The sequence below is a fragment of the Manacus candei genome, unplaced genomic scaffold (assembly GCF_025592945.1).
Source record: "Manacus candei isolate 608988 ecotype Guabito, Panama unplaced genomic scaffold, ASM2559294v1 h1tg000062l, whole genome shotgun sequence".
Lineage (NCBI taxonomy): Eukaryota > Metazoa > Chordata > Aves > Passeriformes > Pipridae > Manacus > Manacus candei.
The window spans coordinates 2,136,222-2,156,663 of record NW_026138110.1 but is presented as its reverse complement, the minus strand read 5'-3'; the positions used below and the strand labels follow the sequence as shown (position 1 = coordinate 2,156,663).

Below are 20,442 nucleotides of genomic sequence, written 5' to 3'. Positions count from 1 at the left end.
AAGCCTCAAAAGGTCAGGGTATCTTCAGTGTGGTTGATTTCCCTGAACTGAGGAGGAACACAACAGTGCAGAGGGATCACACAGAATGGTTAATAACTGAGGTGCATTAGGCTTTCAGATGGACACAGAGAAGAGATTTTGTGTCCTTGATGTCTGTATTTTATGGTATCATAAGACCTAGTAGGAGCCTCACCACTCTGAACCCCTTGTCAGTGGTCATTCCCATAGGCACATCCAAGCACCTTGATTTTAAGTTCTAAAGCATTATATATCCCTAGCAGGAAAAAAAAAAAAGTGAAAGAAATAAATTCAGTATTAAAAAAACAATAAGAAGCATAGCGGAAAGAATAATGAAAGATTGGAAATGATTTATGGGTGTAATGGATCACTCTATATATCTTTACAGAAAGAAAATATCCAAATTACCTCAGCTTTAACAGTCATAGTCCTAGTGACTGCAGAGGAAGAACTTTTAAATGTATGTGTAAGACTGGAAATGGTTATAAAAGATCAGAGGCTTTCAAAATTCACTGTGTACCAGGTCTAGTGAGTGCAGTGCCAAGAGTAATACATGAAATCTGATCCAACAGTTTCATAATTTTCCTTTGTTTGAGGAGATCCCCATGCAATGCAAACGTACAGCATCGTGCCAGGAGTAAGAGACACGGTTAGTGGAAAGGACTCAGAGGTAATGACCACTGGGCAGTTTCTCACTGGCAAAATATAAAAAGAAAATGAAGAATTAAGTCCATTAAGAAATCCCAAGGAACATGGTTTAGATTAAAGGACCCTCCTTTCAGCCAGGAGGCTGGAAGGTTGATGTAGCACTGCTCATGCAGATGTTTGGAAAGTATTTCACAAACTCTTAATTTTGGAGAGTGCTTCTAAAGGCTGTTGCTCTTCCGCTGATCTGTGCCACCTCCAATTTATCTTAAGCATAAAATAGGAAAAAACCCCAGAAACTACAGCTTCTAGTTAAATAGGAGAGGTCTTTTTAAAGAAACACAATAAAACATAAGATGTTATGGTCCAAATCCTATAGATCCAGTATCTATAGTAGGCTGGCAGGTCTCCTTTTACCTATGAGCAATAAAAATGAAGTAAAAGCAAATCTGTCAAAACTCAGCGAGTTTAATTCAATCCCTTGGTTCATATTGGCTACATGTGAACAGTGCATAGAGCAGTAAATTGCTATACTGAAGTCCTGGGAGTTCAGACTTGGTTGTGTGGTTTGTCTTTAAAAATCTGGTTCTGTATTATGCTTCAGGTAGTGATTTTTTACCGGGATTCTGTACCTGGCAACAGTACCTCAGCCCATCTCTGCGTGAATCCAGTCCAGCTCTGAATATCTCGAACACTAAGCACACAAAAAGATTACTTAGGTAAGATCTCAAGTGAGGGAGCTTGTGTCTGGGCCAATGCTCTGAGGTTCTGCTCATTAGTTTTGCAACTTTTTTGTTAAATTCTGACTTCAACTTGAAGAACACTCAAAGCCCCTTGTCAAGTGTAAGGGTGAGAGCTCCTTCTCTCAGACAGAAACAAACCTGCTTCCTGGTGCCAGTTCAGCTCTGACAAAAGGACAACCCAGCTCTGCTGATGTTCTCTATACTACATTTTCCTACAGGACAGGGGAAATGCTGAATGTTGCTGTTCTCCTGCCTGCTCCCCCTTTCTGACTCTCTGCATTTTTGTGCATGTTTTCTGATCATCTCTCCAAGTTTCTCCCTCATTGTCTGGAGAAGGTGGTACCTAATGGCCATTCCCCAAGGAAACAGTTTCTCCTTTCCTAACCACATTTCATTGTCCCAAGTGCAAGATGTGATGAGGGATGGCTCTTGTCCTAATGAAAGAGAGTGAAGGTTCCATTGACTTCACCGGGGTCAAAACTTCACCCTCTGGGACCTATTGGTAGAAATGGGAGGGAATTTCCATTTTCACAGAGAATTTGCAACCCCTTAATTGTGTTGAAACCTCCAATATTTCCTTCGTGGGGCAAAGTTCATATCTTCTTTCAGATGAATGTAGTGGCTGAGCGTCATCTGCTGCTGCAAAACCTTTACAAGTCACTTAAAACTAGAGCAGGCATAAAAGAGAAGCAGGGTGGGAAAGGGTTGTTTGCTATTAAACACCAACACAAACCCAGCTTTTTGTCTGTGCCCTTCCCCCTTTTTGTTCACACACTCCTTCAGACAGCCTTAGAATGCTAATTTTTCTAATCACTTGGAGAATAAAAACTATTATAGAAATCAACTGAGATATTATTTTAAACCCTTAACTTCCAAGACAAGGGTGTGGAAAGTACCAATACAACCTGACACATTAAAATTCAAAGCAAGTATTTGAAACCAGTTTCAAAAGGGGTTGTTTAACACATACTGGCAGGTGGGATTTATGAAGAAATGGTTTTAAATAAAAGTCTAATTGTTCTCTTTTCACAGATGTTTAGGATTTCTCTTCACAAAGCAAATGATACAGATGCTCAGGAAGATTCAGTGAAATGGTAGTGTAATGATAAAGATTTGATTGTGCTAGTCCACCAGTTTGTGAACTTTAAGGTATTCAATTATTCTGATTTTCTCAGGGTAGAATCTGTATGCATGTAACCCATGGTTAGCACTAATAACAATATGAAACCCTTCCCACATCAAAGCTGTGACTACATGCTTTTGTCTGTCCCAATGGTTTGAGAGAAAAATCTTGATAAATCAACATGAGTTTTTTTCTTTTTCCTTTTTTTTCTTTTCCTCTTTCTTAAGTTTTGTTGTCTTGATTAGATAAAAAATAATAGGGGGCTGTCAGTCTGTTTTCTTTTCAGGTCTTCTCTGCCTCTTTCTAAATTAGTTACAGCCTGCTTTTTGTAGCTTTATAGCTAGCCTGACCTAATTTAATTACCATGACTTGTGTGGCTTAAAGATAAATAGTTTTATTCAGTCTGCCTACTTTTGTATAAGTTTTCCCTTTCACACATCTCTCTATATTTTGGCATTCAGAATTCTTGTCCTCTGTTCTTGGGTAGGTTAACACAAGGTTAGTTTATAGCATTGTCCATATTTTCACACAAAGGCCTTTGATGCAGTCAGTCCCTGTCTGTGCTGGGAGGCTTTGTGGGACACAAATGAACATGAGCTGGGGAGGCACAGGATGGAAAATACACCCTTATGCCATCAGGAGGTGGAAATCCTCAAAGCTTGCTCCTATACCAACACTGTCTGAGGGTGTTTTTTTTCTTATTTTAGGAAAATACTTCAGAAATCACGGCTTGGGATTTCTTCCCTACAGATTATTTTAAACTGTGCCATAAGCAGACAGAAGATCTCCAGCAACATAACTTTGTGTAAAGCCCTTGTCTTCTGGGATAGCTTGAAGGCATTTTCTTACTGCAGAGATGTGTCCCCAATGTACAGATCCATGGGGTTCATGCCAAGAACATGGAAAAATCCTTCTACTACTGCCCTGCTGGCCACCTCAGAGTACAGAAAGCAAGCAACCAGCTTATACAACTGCAAAATCTACCTAAAAGAAGGGATTATCATGTTCCTTCCTCTCTGGGGAAAGGGAGAAAGACTGACCAGGAAAATGTGACTGATAGTAAATGTTTTGGTTTTTTTTTTTAAATAATTAAATATCTTACATTCCCATAATCACTGCATTGTTTTATGATCTCAGAGGTAACATTCAGAAATCATGACTGATAGGAAATGGTAAAAAATTATCAAATCTGTTACATTCCCAGAATCACTGCACTTTTTTATAATCTCACAGATTGATAACATTCCGAAATCATGACTGATAGAAAAAATGTTTTTTTTAGAAATGATTAAATCTGTTACATTCCCAGAATTTTTTAATCTCACAGAAACATTCAGAAATCATGACTGATAGTAAGTGATAAAAGACGATTAAATCTGTTACATTCCCTGAATCACTGCATTTTTTTATAATCTCACAGATAATGTTCAGAAATCATGACTGATAATAAATGGGGTTTTTAAAAAAAAAAAAGTTTAAATCTGTTACATTCCTGTAACCATTGCATTTTTTTTTATGTTCTCACAGGTAACATTCAGAATTCATGACTGATAGTAAATGATAAAAGATGATTAAATCTGTTCCATTCCCATAATCACTACATTTTTTCATCATTTCTCAGGTAACATTCAGAAATCACGGCTGATAGTAAATGTATTTTTTTTTTAAATGATCTGTTACATTCCCATAATCACTGCATTTTTTTATGATCTCACAGATACCATTCAGAAATCATCACTGATAGGAAATAATAAAAAACTATTAAATCTGTTACATTCCCCTAATCACTGCTTTTATTTTCTGTAATCTCACAGATACCACTCAGAAATCATGACTGATAGTAAATGGTTTCTTGAAGAAAAGATGAAGTCTTTTACATTTCTGTAATCCCTGTGTTTTTTTAAGACTACCTCCATATATGTTTAATCTATGAACACTAAACACATCTTGCAGTAGTTTAAAAACAATTCTGTTGAGACTTGCTGCAGTTTTTAATATAACTGTAGATACCTAATCTAGTGTCATTTCTGTGTCACATTGATGGTGCTAGAAGAGCCTCTGGCACTTTTCTGAAAAGGCACCTATTTGGTGCCTTGTTTAAAATGAGTATATTTGAGGTCATTAGGAAAGGAAATTTCCAGCACTAATTCTGCCCTACCACAGGTTTTAGCAGAAAGAACAAACCAAAGAACAAAAGGAAACCCAACAACTGTGTTTGATGAATCCATGTGCAATATTTTTGTTACAATGAAATAAAACACCAGACACCTTGAAGTTGCTCTCCTGTGTTTAATTCTTCTGAGCTACTTTTTAAATTGATCTCCCAGTACTTGGTCTCTTCCCACCCTTGTTATTAAACTAACAAAAGCAGTTTATACCACCACACTATAAGCAAAGTAATAAAATAAAAACTTTCAAGCATTTGCTGCAGCCTGTTGGACACATTTACCTAAAATCACATTCATGTTCTATTAAATAAAATTCCATACATACCATTTTATTTCAATATATAAAAGCAAATGTAATATTCAAATGCCTTGTTTCAGCATTGTTGGTCTATTTATCTGATGGCAATATTCCTACACAGCTTACATGACCCTAACCTGAATAATGGTAAAGCTCCCAGGAAGTTGATTTGCTTCAGAACAGATGATAACATTCCTGTAGGTGCAGGAAAAAAAAATCACATCCAAACCCTTCATATAAACTTTTCAAGAAATACTGCAACCCTCAGCAAAAATCAAGTAAGTTAACACATTTTGATAAAATTTAAAACTTCAGGGCTTGAGGGCATATTTCTCATACAAAGAGGGTCACCTGCAAAGGAAGAATTCCACAAAATCCAGTTGGAGATTTCTGACTGGTTCATCCAGTCTTTCCAGTTGTCCTTTTCATATTTAATGGTATTTATTTATTTGGACCTTTTCCTTGACTGAACTGTATATAAACTCATGAATACAAAGAGAGCAGTGTTTGACAGTTAAGGCAGCTGCTATCCTTGCCTTTAGACCTACCTCTTCCCTGTGTGCCATTGCCCCTGGAGAAGGAAAAGATGAACCAGAAGGGACAGAGAAGCAGTTCCTGAATGGCTCAGGCTCAGTTTACTCTGGTAACATATATCTACAGCCTGATAATTTACAAAAATGAACACTCTGTATGCACTAGCAGTGGATAAGAACAGCAGAAGCAGGTACACATAGGATAGCAAATATGTGTGGGACACAGAAATCTGTGCTGAAGGACTGAAATGAGAGTTACCTGGGCTCCTCCAGAGGTTCTGCTGACAAAGTGTTCCTGGCAACAGTGATCGATCACTTCTGCTCTCCTTTCTAGGAAGGTGAAAAATCTGTTTCTTTTATGTGTCCAGAGTGTTTTGATTTTAAATGTTTCACAAAAGGTTACATCTTCCAGTCTGAGAGCACAATGGTCCTTGATCTCATTTGGTGTCTGTAGATGATTTCATTTCACCTAAAAGCAATATAAGAGCCACCACAGATGAATTTTAGAAAAGGTCATTCCTTATTTACATATCTATCTTTGTTATATCCTGTACAAAAATTATATCAGAATGAGATATGCCAGGAGGGAAAAAAAAAAAGTACAGATAATTCCCTGATCTGAATGTGGATCAAACACTGGCTGCATTTGGCAGAAGTGCACATCTGATTGTTACTGCAGCCAGATTCCAGGAAATAAAGGGCAGAATGTGGCACAGATTCCACTGCTCTGATCATGCACAGAAACCAGCTGATATTTTGAGGTTCTGAGGTTACAACATGTGGCTCTTCTAAAGCACAGCCTGCAACCTTGAGGGGTTTGTTTTGTTTTCCAACTGGAATCTGACATGCATGGCATGTGAACATTTGGAAGTCATATTGATCACCATGCATTACATATAATTGCTTTAACTTTTATAGCATGCAGTCATTAAACTGACTTCCATAATAATAGAGCACTTAACAGAACCCTTGGCCACATGTGACCCAATAAAGAGGAATAAGAGTGGTGTCTAACTCTACAAAGAGTGTTTACTGGAGTGTGGATGGATACACACCCCTCCTAAATCAGTGGTGATGCTGCCAAAGGAAGGGCTGGAGAGGAAGCAGGTCAGCCTGTGATCTGTGAACAGATAGACACACACATAAGGACAAACTATTTCTGGCACACTCAACATTCTCTGAACAGCAGGGAGAGATCTGATATGTGAAACAGTAGGCCCCAGCCAATTAGTCTGTGGCAGATAAGAACCTCTCCTTAATTTGTGCTGTTGGGTTTATATGTGGTTCTTCCTCTCTGACTTCACTAAAACCCAGTTTTTATGGCATTCTTTCCAGGTGCAGCAAGGGATTTGGAAGGAATGAAGTATGATCTGGGGGCCTTGCTTCTGTCATAAGGGGAGCAATGCTTTTGTAGTTCTACTGCTCAAAAAAAATCTGTGAACAAGAGAACTAGCTCCTTTATTATCCACACAAGTGCACCCTTTCAAAGCATCACAGGGAGCTCAACAAGTAACATCCATTAATATCTGACAGCAGCAAGACTCAAGAAATCAAAGACTTGGAAATTTGCCTTGCCAGAGTGGTGCAGAAAAAGTTCCTATAAAAATAGTCAAGAAAAGTTAAAAAAATCCCCTATATCATGAATATCTTGCATTGCTGTTTACATCTGTGCATTGCTACATTCCCAAAGTTAAGAAAAGTAAAGGTCTTCTAAGGCAACATCCCCAAGGCACATAAACAACTGTGGGGTATGTTGTTGAGATGGCAAATTCACTCCACACGTTAGAGAAACTTTTAAAATTTTAAACTGGTACTTGCATTATTCCACTACATCAGCAAAAGCAGTACCTCACACTTTTCTCAGTAAGAATTTAACAGCATGAATCTAAATTTTCATTTGATGGAAAAAAACCCCAAGAAACCTTTACAGTCCTTTTTGCTAGAGAAAGAATTTTTTGAGGCCTCACAGGAGGGATTTTTTCTTTCTCCCTGTTGTTGTTAACTTGATTTATTTTTACATATCCTTAGAAGCTGCAGTCAAACTTCACACAAAAAGTGTTTCCAACAAAAGAGGTTCATGCTTCTGGATAGAAAACAAGTAAAACTCAGATTCAAATTCCTCCTTTACTTCCGTGACCCGGGGCAGCTCCTGCTGCCTTTAAAGTATGCAGTACTTCTCCTGTCCCTGGTGATTGTTATTAATGCAGTTTAGGGAAAGTGGTGATAAAGATCAATTCCTTACCCAGAAAAGAAACATTAACTGCTTCTTTCATGTCTTCCATAGTGAGTGAGCAGCTACAGTTTCAAATGATCCCCAGATGTTTAGGACTTCTGGTGCTCAGAAGCAGGGTAGGTTTTCTCCAGAGCCAGGGTGGGTATTTCTGGTTATCCTGCACACTCCAACCCCTTGTCCTCAGAAGAGAATGTAAAGGTCAAAGAAAAAGCCTGTGTGGTGTAGAAGTCCCCAAGGAAAAATAAACCAAGGATGGTCTCTTAGCACTGGCCAACTTAAGCTATACCTCTGCATAGTGAACAAAATATTGAAGGGATTCCTACAGAGATGGGTATATGAACACTACAAGCTTTTCACTTAGTTACAGGAAGATTTAATGATTTGAGTAAAAGAGTAACTGCTGAGGTGTCTCATAAAAACTATTCTATTTTCCTGGTTCTTTACAGCAGTGTTTTTCTTTATTCTTTCTCAGAGCTTGGACACAGTACAGTCCACCTACATTTGCAAACATGATTACTAACAGAAAAATGGAAAAAATATTTCCACCTTAGCTACTACAAGAATAATAAGAACAATTTTCATTCTACTTCTCTTTCCTTTGCATTTTGTTCTAATTATTCCCTGGTGATATGAAGACTTACCTTTACTAATGCTTAGTCCCACTGGAAGCAATTAATGCTGATAAAAACAGGCACTTTCCAAGAGCTTTAAACAGATTATTGTCTGAAGAGCCCAACAATTCTGTTGTTATCATATACAGGTAATAAAGACAGAGGAGGAACATGCCATATAGGACATTAAAATACTTTACCTTCTTGGTCTGCACTGTTCCTTTCCCTCTCATCTTCTGAGGAGCACTGCCCAAAAGATTTAGTGCTTCAGGAACAGCAGAAGCAGAGACAAAATGTCCCAAATCATGGTAGGACTCAAGTCCAATCTCTCACACCTGCTACAGACAAACAAAAGCCCCCAATCCTGATTTCAGAGCAATTATTCTGACTGAGCACTCAGATAACTGAGCTGGGCTCCTCTTTTTAATGAATTTTTAAGATGCCAATCTGACTTCATTAGATCAGACCATTTGGAAATTAAGCACTTACATGTGTGGCTACACTATTTCTTTCATGCCAAACAGGCAGGATTAAAATTGACTTCTCTGGTCATGTGCAACGGTCACAATTAACCAAGTTGTTCAGTCTCTGCAGGATCAGAACCAAAATACTATCTGAATGGTATTTTTAAACAGAGGATGACATTATTTGACCACATTATCTTAGCTGACACTGAGAAGGTGGTAGGATGGCCTTGCACACAGTGTATTCCCAGTGGGAGCTGGGAGGTTTGAGTTAGACCATGTTAACACAGTTTAGTTCTCCCAGTCAGAAGCCTGGCTCAACATAAAGCTACTCTCTATTTTACTGCAAAAATATGACACAGGCAAACATGCATTTATGAGCAGAACAGCACCTAGTTCAGGTGTGAAACATTTTAATCTGTTAGCATATAAATGTTAGGAATGTTGAGTTAATAATCTGTTAATCCTTGACTACTGTTAGTCACAGGTTTGTTCAAACTGAACTCTAAATTCACTTATTCAGTAACTCCCAACTACATACAATCTTATTTTTATCAAAATCCTGTTACTTACTGATATATTTCACTCAGCTTGTCAAAAACAAGTGGAAATACAAACACCACAGACAGAGGTCTTCCAGTGTAAAGAGGCCAATCTTCCTGCTGAGAAACCTGAAAGAAACAATGAAGTGCATCACTGATTCTCTGTTTATTGGGAAAAGGCACATTTGTAAGTCTTAAGAAGTAAATGCAAATTGGAACCTCTCTTCCATAGCCCTGAAATGGAATTGTGGGAGACACTAGAACTGTGCTGACAATCTGGTATTGCGGTTCGCTGAGAGAAAATGGGAGAACAGCTGGAAAGCAATTTCATTCATAATTTCCACCCTGTTTCTCCCTCTTGCAATTCACTTCATTTCAGGCTTTCTTTCCCCATTCCCAAGTCTTCCACATTTTTGTTTTAGCACTTCAAGAAATCTTTCATCTACAGATTTCCCCTTCTTTCCCCCTTTTTTGGCCTGTTTCATTTCCCCCCCAACTTTACCTCAGGGGAAATCACTGTTCACAATTAGCTAGATGGCTATAGAGGAGACACACAGAAAAAAATACATATAATAATTACAAAAAAATTTTTTAACTTTAAGGATTGCAGAACTTTCTTCATTTGAAAGTCAATTTCATTGATGGGGATCCTACTTCAAAAAGAAATTGTCTTGTTAATTAATAAAATTTTGCTCAAAAATACCAGTCCCCTAAACTATAAATAAGCATGGGACCACTTGGCTACTTGTCACCAGCTTCCCAAAAAGCATCCTTCTGTTTGCTAAAGTAGTTACTACTCTCAGATATTATTAAACTGCAGAGACTATGGGGCTTTTTAAATATTCTTTCATGTCCAAGATTATTAATGTGTCCTTTTTAGGTGTTATTTTTGTATAGATTAGCTTGTGTTTCCTGCCTGAATTCTCAATGAGGCTGCAGCTGCAGTGTGACCTCAACCTTTTTTTTTCCCCCCTCTCTTTTTTTAATTTTTATTACTTAGCAGAGATTTTAAGATAGGAAATAATGGGAAGCTTATTGGGCTTGAAGACAATCCCTAGTGGTACACACTTTAGTTGGGGTGTAGCTGTTAATATGTCTGGGACCACAAGTGAAAGTCAGCCAGAGAGCCCACTGACTCAAAGCAAAATAATGATGAGGGTAAATGCCCTGGGATCTGTAAAATCACCTGTGATGCTGCAGCTCACCAAACTATACCTAATTTAACAACTTTCTTAAAATGTACAGACTTCTAAACTAGAAATTAGGAAGAGCCGAAACAGAACAATGTGGTGGAGATGGACAAGAGGATTGTGAAATAAAATAAACAGGCTTTAAGAGAAAGCAGAAAGCTCAGCTTGTCCTTATATTATTTGCAAGTGAACACTCTTTCTTATAATAAATATTATAAATACATAAATACTATAAATAAATATATATATTAAGAATAAATATAAATAAAGATCTCCACTGACCACATCTAACATGAAATTGGAGAACAGTCAGTTATTTATGATAGAAATGAGTAGATGAAGTGCTTTGCAGAAGCTCACAGAACCCACTGTAACACTTTTGGCTCACTGGACACTCTGAAACAGAACCTGAACACTTCAGAACGAGTTAACCCAGCTCAGGAGTCTTTGAAATCAGCTTTTGTTTGTCACCCATAGGCTCTCATGACTCCTCCTCCTTTTCTGCACACTCTATTATTATTCATGATCTGTCAGCAGCCAAGGAATTCCTCTGGGTTTCGGTGATGAAGTGCTTCATTTGGACTAATTGTTTCATTTACTTCCAAAGAACAAAGAAATATGTCAAAGCACATTTACTCTTTTGGGGACACATTTGGATATGTGTTGCGAGGTTTTAAGGTTTTTGGAGCTGAAAACTGAAGATTTAACTTCCAAAAATTCTTTTAAGTCAAAGCATCACCCACTCTAGATATTAAAGACACATGGTGAGGAGAGCATCAAAGTTCTTGCATTTCTGCTGCTACACATTTCACCTGAATGCCACCAATTTTCCCAGAGTATCTTGGCACATCTCAGATATGACACCACGGAATTCAGGCTCTTCATCCTCTGCTCTCTAAACAAAAAACTGATTTTGTTTCCAGTCCCAAACCTCTGCCCCATTTCTGCTGTCCTGATGTCCTCCTGTAGCTGTTTATCCTGTGTCTTTCTCTCTTGCTCCACTCCCAGCTGACCTGTGTGTCACCCTGGTCAATCATCTCTAACTCATCTGCTGGAAAACATTAAACTGTATGTTCAGCTCATTCATCATGGGTCGTAAAAATGTGCTTCAGGTTTGTCCAAAAATATATTTGAAAATCATTATTTTACTGTGTATTTTTTCCTTGGGCTGTTCCTGGACTGGTATCCATTTACACTGCTCTCCAGTCTCCCATCCCAGTGCCTGGGTGCCTAACAAATTAAAACTTTAGTACCAACAGAATGTAATGGACCTTTTTATTAGGAGCTTTTATGGCATTATTTCCTTACTGTATCAGTACTCCAGAAGAATATGAAACTGCCTTTCACAAACCTGCCTGGCTGTATAAAGACCTGAGCTCCAGCTCGTACTGTACAGAGCAAAGAGGCTTTTGACACTGTAAGATAAATGGGATGGAGCTGTCCAGGCTCTCCCCAGGAACCACAGGGAGATCTTAGATAATTTGCCACCAGCAGGTGAGGCGAGTCCCACACAAGAGCAGCCCTTCCTCACTTCTCAGGTGATCAGCTGACACTTGAACACAAACTCCCAGTCTACTCCAAATGTAGAGGTGGGCAGAAAGCTAATAGTTATATTTAAATGTTAGTCTGATTTCAAGTTTCCAGTTAAATAATGAATTAAAATTTGATCTGATTTGCTAATGTATAATTTTCTTTAAGACCTGTTCCTGTTTCAAAAGGGATGTATGTATTAATTCTCAACTGTAATATCACATCCTTCCATCTGTCCACCTTTCTACTATTCCATGTTCCCACAGGCAAGGAAATACTCAGCTTTTTGCTTCTCTGTCTTTATGATTTCCCCCAGTTTCCTATCCTCAGGTTTACTCAAGGCAGCTCCCTCAGATCAGCCACCTTTTTCTCACAGAAAACCAAGAAAGAGCCTGAGGCTTTCCTAGTAAAACATACATATCCCCACCTCAAAACCTTGCTGAGCACAGTTTTTTTGGTTTTATTCTTCATTCATGTTACTCTAAGAGTTTCAAGGAAGTAGTTTTTGGTGCAATTTTTGAGCAATTTTTGCTCCAAGTCAACAGGTTTTATTTCTTTACCAATTCCAGACTGTTCCCACCTCTTTAGTTTCTGTCTTTCTAGGCAAAGTAGTTTGTCAGTGCTTTTGCTTTTCTTCTTTTTTTGTCTTTTGTACAGCCTAACTCTTCACACTCTAGCTTCCTTCACATGGTATTTGCAATGCTTTGATCATTCCCTCCCCTCATTATTTTGTTCCTCCACTGGGAAGGATACGTTAACACCAGAAACTTTCCCCTCTAGGTAAGAGGGCAACCTTCTCCTTGGAGACACTGTCTGTCCTGTTCAGTTTTACATTTTGCCTGGTTATTGATATTGACAGTGAACACTTGGCTACTTATGGAAATTGGGGACGTAATTCTCACCATAAAACATTTGCTGCAGCAAACTCAGCCCAGCAAACAAAGTGATGTATACAAGGGGAACAATATAAAAGCTATCAGCGGGGCACAGGCTTATTTTATGCAGATGTACAGTTTGCATATTATGGGACTCAACAGCACTCAAGTTTCCAATAAGTCCTTTTTTTTGCTTGACCAATTTTGTTCATTACTTATAGCTCCCTGCAGAATTCAGAGCTGTTATTACGAACATATACATTACAGAAGGAACACAGCCTGACATGCATAGCTGCTTAATAAGGTTTTCATCAGCTGCTTTTACTGACATTTTTCATTTCTCTCATGCCCTGCTTTTAATGTCCCAGTCTTCATTTGATACCATAAAACAAAAGGAGTGGAGTACTGCCACAGAAAATGTTCGTGGCTGAATCTAAAAAGAATCACACGCTGCACTTGAAGCATGAAGGCTCCATAGGCTTCCTGTTTGCATATGCAATCTACACCGGCAAAGTTATCCTCTTTTCCCGTGTCAGATTAACCCCATTAGAAAAAAAGCATTCTCAGAGCTTTGATTCATAATTGAAAATAATCCATAATGAGTTTTGAGTGCAACTTTCAAAAGCAAGCCTGCATATTCGTGCAAAGAATTCTGTGCTATTTCCCAAGGACTGCACTTGTGAAACTGCACTGATCCCTGGCTGATGTTCAGAACCCGCCCATCTCAAAGGACACCAGTCAAGGAAAGTGTCCTTTTATCACTGAGGAGTCATTGTGAAGTCCTGAATTTTGATTATTTGAGGTAACAGAGTTGGCAAAAAAAACCAGAAACAAACAGTTCTCTATCCTACCAAGATGTCAATAAAGTGAGTGCCTGAGGGTTGTCAGTTCAGGTTCATTAGGACCTGAGGCAAGTTCATTCTGGCTCGAGGGCACAGCTCTGACTCACACCAAAAAGCAAATTTAGGTGGCACTACACTTACTGAAGAGTGGTCTGTACCCAAAATCAAACTGTTTATCACGATCCAAATATTTACAGAACAGTAAAAACCTGCTAATTTTTTCAACTGCTGTCAGCAGTAGTGGTGTCTGTATACCCCTGTCAGCCACCCTTTCCCAGCAGAAAAGAGGCTGACGAAGGTCTAGAACATATTTTTCTGTATGTTTTCTACTTTGCTGTGGGGTGTAACTCTTCAACATGAGATGCCTCATGACATGAAGAGGAGAAAGACAATGAAGCCTCACACTCTGTGGTCAAAGGAGGTGACCAGAAAGCTTTCCAATTGATGCAAACCTGCTGCAAGTCCACTTCCATTCACCCCAGGGATTTCCATCAATGCCCTTTCTCACTGAGCCTCTCCTCACCTTAGCTCACAGTTTGGCTTTCTCCCACTCACCCTCTAGCTCCAGCAGTTGGGATAAAGGAGGGATTCAGATTCCCAACCCCTTCACTTGCATTTGGAATAGGCTACGGCATTCTGGGCAAACCTGGTTTATTTTCTTGATCCCCATAAATGTAATACCAGCTGGCACCAGGAAACCTGAGCTGCCTTTGCTCAGATCTGATACCCAGCACTGCTCCCAGCACTGCCAGAGGAGGGTTGTGTTCAAGTGCCCTGGACAGCTTTGCAGATGTCAGTGCCAGCACACCTCAAAACCATCTAAAAAGTTGACTGTTGATACAATAACTCTCAAGATGTGTCCAACAACAGCACAAAGAAAAGCTGTGAAGGGCAAGGGGGAAGATGGAAGAAAAAAACCAAGAGGCTACAAAGTTTGGAGTTGGTGCTCATTATTATAAATAGTGCCTAGTGCAAAATCAGAAATAACTGTGGCTAGTAAATTATCCATCTTGCAACAATCTAACTAGATTGTCAGGAACAGAGAGAATTAAAAAAGGCCCAAATTTCTACTCTGCTGTTCATTTACTCAGGTAAGAAGCAATTCTGAACCTCAGTTAGATCCAAGACTTTATCTGCCTATAATGGAGTTCTTCAGGTCCAAGTCTTATTAAAATTAAATGGGTATTTTGAGTGTGTTTTGAGTCACCTCTGATTGCTTTAAGCTTTGGTGGTATTGTCAGACCAAAAAACCCAGTGAACCCAACCTAAAAATAGTCAAGAAGTATGTATTAATTACTTTTTTAAAACCTGCAATTTACAGTGACATTTAACCCATCTTTCCAGAGCTGCAATTTGACAAGTATGTAATTACATCTGACCAGCGATAATCAGGGAGACAAATAAAATAAGGCACATTTAAGGTGACCTTTCTTAATTGAACTTTGCCTGCAATTAATTATCTATTGTCTGGATGTATATTATTTACAATCAAGAAACAATTTATAATAATCTTCTACGACTACAACATATTTTTCTAAATGAAAAATGATATCACGGGCTGCTTAGTTTCTTCTGTCCCAACTCAGCAGGTGTTTTGAAAAATAATATACAAAATTTCAGCCTGAGGGAAAAGAGGATTCAGTATCAGAGGGTAACAGTCTACTTCATACGAATCTTAAAAAAAAAAGTTAACTGAGTTTGATCTTGTGAATGCACACTCTTATTTTAGCAATTAATGGAGCCATTCTAAGTCTCTCCATTGATTTCAGTGGAAAACTCCAGCCCTGGGAGCTGCTTGGCTAAATGGAATTTGTTAGCTGTGCAGCATTACATATTAATTTACACCACCAGGTCTGACAGTCTACCTGGGAGGCAGAAAGGCTGTAATTTAATATTTTAAGGTATATTATGCTCATTAAATGATATGTGTACGTTAAGTGAAGGTGGAAGTTAACAGAAATCAATTTTTCTATAATAGAATACAGTGTAAACTAATGAGAACTAAAGGAATGTGAGTCACCACAGTGTAACAAAATATCCTCACATCTACACGTGGCCCTTGGGAATTGTCACCTCATGCTCTGTGTGACAGATTCCACCAACAGTGGGCTTTGTTGTCTGAGGTGACTCACCTGGAATCAGTCAATGTTTCTCAGTGAAGCCAAGGAATGTTAATATTCTAAAGAGCTCAGTAATACAGTAAATCCTCACACTGCATTTACAGTATTGGCATAATATTTAATTTTAGTATCTGTAATGGTTTTCCACTTTATGTGTAAGAAAGTGACAGAGAAGTTACAATTGTACCCCAGAACTGTGGATTAAAACCTCTTTTCCCTCCTCTAATCCCAAAGCTAAAACGACTTTGTTTTCTGTACTGATCCACTGATACCTCAAGATAGACAGATATGTATCTTTAAAATATAATGTAAAATATAATTTTAAATTTTATATCTAAATATGCGAATGGGCACACCACATAATAATTACTCAAATGCCACAGAAGTAAATGGAACAACAAAAGATTCTTATAAACCATATTGCTATTCCATTTGGACCTTAAACACCTGATTTTTTTCATGACATGTTTATTCTGTACATTCCTTAGAAGAGCTGATTTCTAATGGCAGCTGAAGGCAGCAAATTCTGTAAAAATTTGCATGCAGTAAATTTACCCAGAAAACACTGGAAAAGTCACCTGGGTCTAAAAGCTACTGAAACCCAAAGGAACATTTTGATTCCAGTTGTTTTGGATCAGCCCACAAGTGCAAACTACCTTTTGCATTTGTAAATCAGCATTTTAGAATATTAAGTCATAAAATACTCCTTTTTTCTTGTTCATTACAGTATCACCTTCCTTACATTATTCCCTTTCCAAATTATATATATATACATATATATATACACACACACATGCTGCCTTTTTTCCACAAAGTGACTTAATATATTGAGACATCCCAGCTTTCCTGTTATCCTTCATACTTTCCCCTATTTTGCTCTTGCCTCCACTTCTGTCCATTTTTAAGAGAACAAGTAACCCAACTGCACCTCTTGCTAACACCAGATCTTTGGAAATGCATTTTAATGACTCTGAAATTCCTGACTCCTCCCACCTCTGACTGAGATTCAGAGTTTCCAAAGGCAGATCCATGTTCTCCCACTAGAAACAGAGATTACTCCCTGGACATGCTCAGGCTCCATGCATCCAACACAAACATTTAGCAGTCCCTTGGGAATTGTGCTCTACCTTACAGCTGTGACATGAGTTTTTCTACAATGCCAGTGGGAACTCGCATTTTTAACACCTGTGTGCTCCTGGAGAAGAAAATGTCCAGATATGAGGAATAAGCACTATTAATAGATATTCCCTAATTATAATTTCCATGATACCTGAAGTAATACATCTTAATGTGGCTTCAAAACCACGTGCCAAGGGAAGCATTTAAATTCCACCTGTACTTGGATGTACAATCCACATGACTGAATGCACAGAACTGGAGAGTACCAATGAAAAACTACTAAACACCTCACTAACCCCTTCCATGCATAATCATTTCCTTCATAGTAACCATGATGCAAATTTAAGCCTGGCAGAGAGCCATTCCAACACAAGCTTCCAAATCCCTGCATGCAGGATCTAAAGATCCTCTTGACCTTCACAAGTGATTTTACCAAGCAGTGAGAATTTTCAGAACTTTTTTTCCTCAAAATAAAACCTGAATAACAGAAATGAGAGTCAGTAAAACACCTTGACTAGTGCCTAAACATTACAGAATTATTACCTTTTTCCCTGGTTGGGTTTTTTTTTTATTTGAAAAGACTTGTGTCAAGTAAAATCCATTCTTTTCAGTCTGGAGTAGAATAAGAAGCTATTACCCCCTAACAACTAGGAAGCCTATCCAATTAAGGAGGCCTCTGTGGGACACGTCAGGGTTTCCGTGCTGGCTGTCGTGGAGGGCAGTGATGCCGATGGAATGTGAGCACAGGTCACATTTGCCTTCCCAAACCTTGTCCCAAATGGAAACAAAAACCAGCTGTGACCAGCAGAACTCTGATTAATTGAGAGTGGCATCCTGAGCCCGGTGCTGGTGACCCAATGACTGGGAATTGCCCGGGGAGGTTTGAAGCCTCGTGTCCTTCCCAGGGCAGCAGCCACAGATCCAACAAAACTGCCTGGTTCGATCCCATTAGCCCACTGCTGTTTACAAATGTCGGGATCACACAGGGCCTGCCCGTGGGTTGGCACAGACAGACACCATCAGCCCTGGCACTGGAGGCTGCTGACAGACTGCCAGCCCCTGGTGCAGATGGTGGCAGCACGAGAGCGCTAATTACCGATGACATTAATGATGAGCTAACCTGTCCCTCTTCAGCTAATAAACAGACAGAATGTGTTCCCTATTCATTTTTTTTTTTCCCCCAGATAACAAATTGTTCAGCTTTAATGGTAGAGAGCAACAAAACCAAATTATCTGTTCTTTGGAGAAATTTGTTTTCCGCTAATTGTTCTAAACAATCAATAAAAGAATTACAACTGGCATCACCCACTGAGAAGAGAAGTAGGGAAGTCAAAGTCAATTAGCTTCCTGTAGGATGATGCACTCACATGGAAAGAGTCATTACAACAGGGTGTAGAAGTCAAACTGCAAGCTGTGCAGCTCCAAGAACAAAGCAGACTTGGATGGAAAGTCTAACAGAGGGCTTTCACAGACCTGCCAGCTCTCCACATAGCACTGCAGTTCCCAGTTGTCCTTTAGATGCTTCCAAAAACTGATGGCAGAGAGGATCCTCGGATCTCAGGACTGAGAAACATCTCATCTACAGAACAAAAAAGAACAATCAATTCAGTTTTGTGTCATTTGTGTTATTTGTATTGTAGTGCAAATATGATAAATATGGAAAAGCTGAGGACTCCATGGTGGCTACTGAAATATTATCCAAGTGGGCAAAAGAGCTGCCATAGTTGACTTCCCAGCTTTTTCTTCACTATTCTCAATGAATTTCCACCACCATGGGTTTCTGATACAACAATATACACAAATACATACATATATATATACACACACATGTAAATACAAACTGACTATTCAGGTTGAATAGTTTAACTAACAGCAATTGGATCAAATCAGCAGCCATTTAAGAAGGACAGGTCACCTCACCTAGAGGTATTTGAGACATGTAGAAGTGGCACTGAGGGATATAGTTTAGTGGTAGATTTGGCAGTGTTTGGTTTACAGGTGGCCTCAGTGATGTTAAACAGGGTCTCTTCCAACTTAAATAATTCTATAATTCTATGAGCATCCACATCAGAAAAAAAAATGAAGCACATAAAATCCTGTTGGAATAACTTCTCACTGCTCTTTTATCTCATTTTCCTCAAGTGCATGAAGCTTAAGATTTACTTTTATTGTTTTAAACATTATTCATGGATTGTTACTTCTAGTGCATTCAGTTAAGAAATTACCATTCTAACACACTTTGTGTTGATCATAGCTCACCCTGTGCATTGGGAGAGTCAAGTCCCCATTATTTCACATCAATTCCTTGCACCCCACAGTGAAAAAAGCTTAGTATCACATATTTTGCCCTTGAAAACTGAAATCATAGAGGTCTACCTGAACCCCTGACTGATTTAACTTCTCTCCTGGGCTGAGTTCCTGACTCTTCTAAGTAAGGACTGGCACTGGCACGGGCTCCTTGAGTGACAGTGCTTCCCTCCCCCAGGCCTTTCCATCAGGACACTTTCCTGGGCAGGTTTATTTTTCTACAGCAGTGTCTCTAATTTTATACAGGGTAAAAATTGTTGGCCACCCAAGGTCTTAACACACTGAGCAATGTTTGCAGTGGTGATGCAATGCAGTATTTGAAAACACATTATCTCCCACTTTATGCAGTTGCACACAAAGGAGTCCACTGACTGTTTCATGCCTGCACACTTGCAAAGGCATCCAAAACTTCTTTTACAGGCCACCTACTTTTCCATGAGTTATCAGAAACAACACAGGCAGCCTATTTAGGGGGGAATCACAATGACTGGCTGTTCTGGGCTGGGAAAGGTTTCCATCCATCCTCACAGCTCTCTTTATGCAGAGCTTGTAAATAACAACAGGCACAAGCCCTACAGCCACTAATTTAGCACCACATTGTGACTCCCTCTGTTTCTTTCCATTTGCCTCAAGCAAAGTCAAGTTCTAGTGACCTTTTTTGGCCAATACATACGAAACTGGCTGCTGTGACCTCGGTGCTGTTTTGTACAAAGCGTTAAGTAAGTACCTTGCACAAAGCAAATAGTACAGTCTGACCATGAAATTCCTGTGACTTGGGCTTATGTTGGTTTGTCTGCACACTGACGAATAATTGAGTTTTGTTGAAAGGGGAAACAAACATTTTGTTTCGTTTTGTTGCAAAACATTGCTAATCCAGAGGCTGTTCTGCTGCAAAGCAGCAAAAGGAAAAGGAATGAAAAAATTGTCGTATTTAACAGTTCTCAGTTTTTCCTCCTTCACCAAGATTCTGGTGAAATGAAGGCAACATCCCTTCTTGGCCATATGGATAACAACAGTCAGTTCAGCCACCTGCATAACATGCTCAATTTTCCTCTGCAAAAGAGGGCATGAGTAGAAACTT

The 20,442-nt window shown here is 39.0% G+C and overlaps 1 long non-coding RNA gene across 6 annotated transcripts in view; it reads right to left on the bottom strand.

The window, feature by feature from the left end:
* LOC127478834 (uncharacterized) overlaps nt 1-20,442 on the bottom strand; it is a 121,797-nt gene that overhangs the window by 69,714 nt on the left and 31,641 nt on the right. For 3 of the 6 annotated variants that reach the window (XR_007907375.1, XR_007907376.1, XR_007907374.1), the window contains 4 exons: nt 18,528-18,633; nt 9,410-9,507; nt 7,771-8,710; nt 5,788-5,997 (listed from right to left, as the gene is read on the bottom strand). This is a non-coding gene — a long non-coding RNA (uncharacterized LOC127478834). The remainder of the gene's footprint in view (nt 1-5,787; nt 5,998-7,770; nt 8,711-9,409; nt 9,508-18,527; nt 18,634-20,442) is intronic. The other 3 variants (XR_007907378.1, XR_007907373.1, XR_007907377.1) reach the window with 3 other exon arrangements.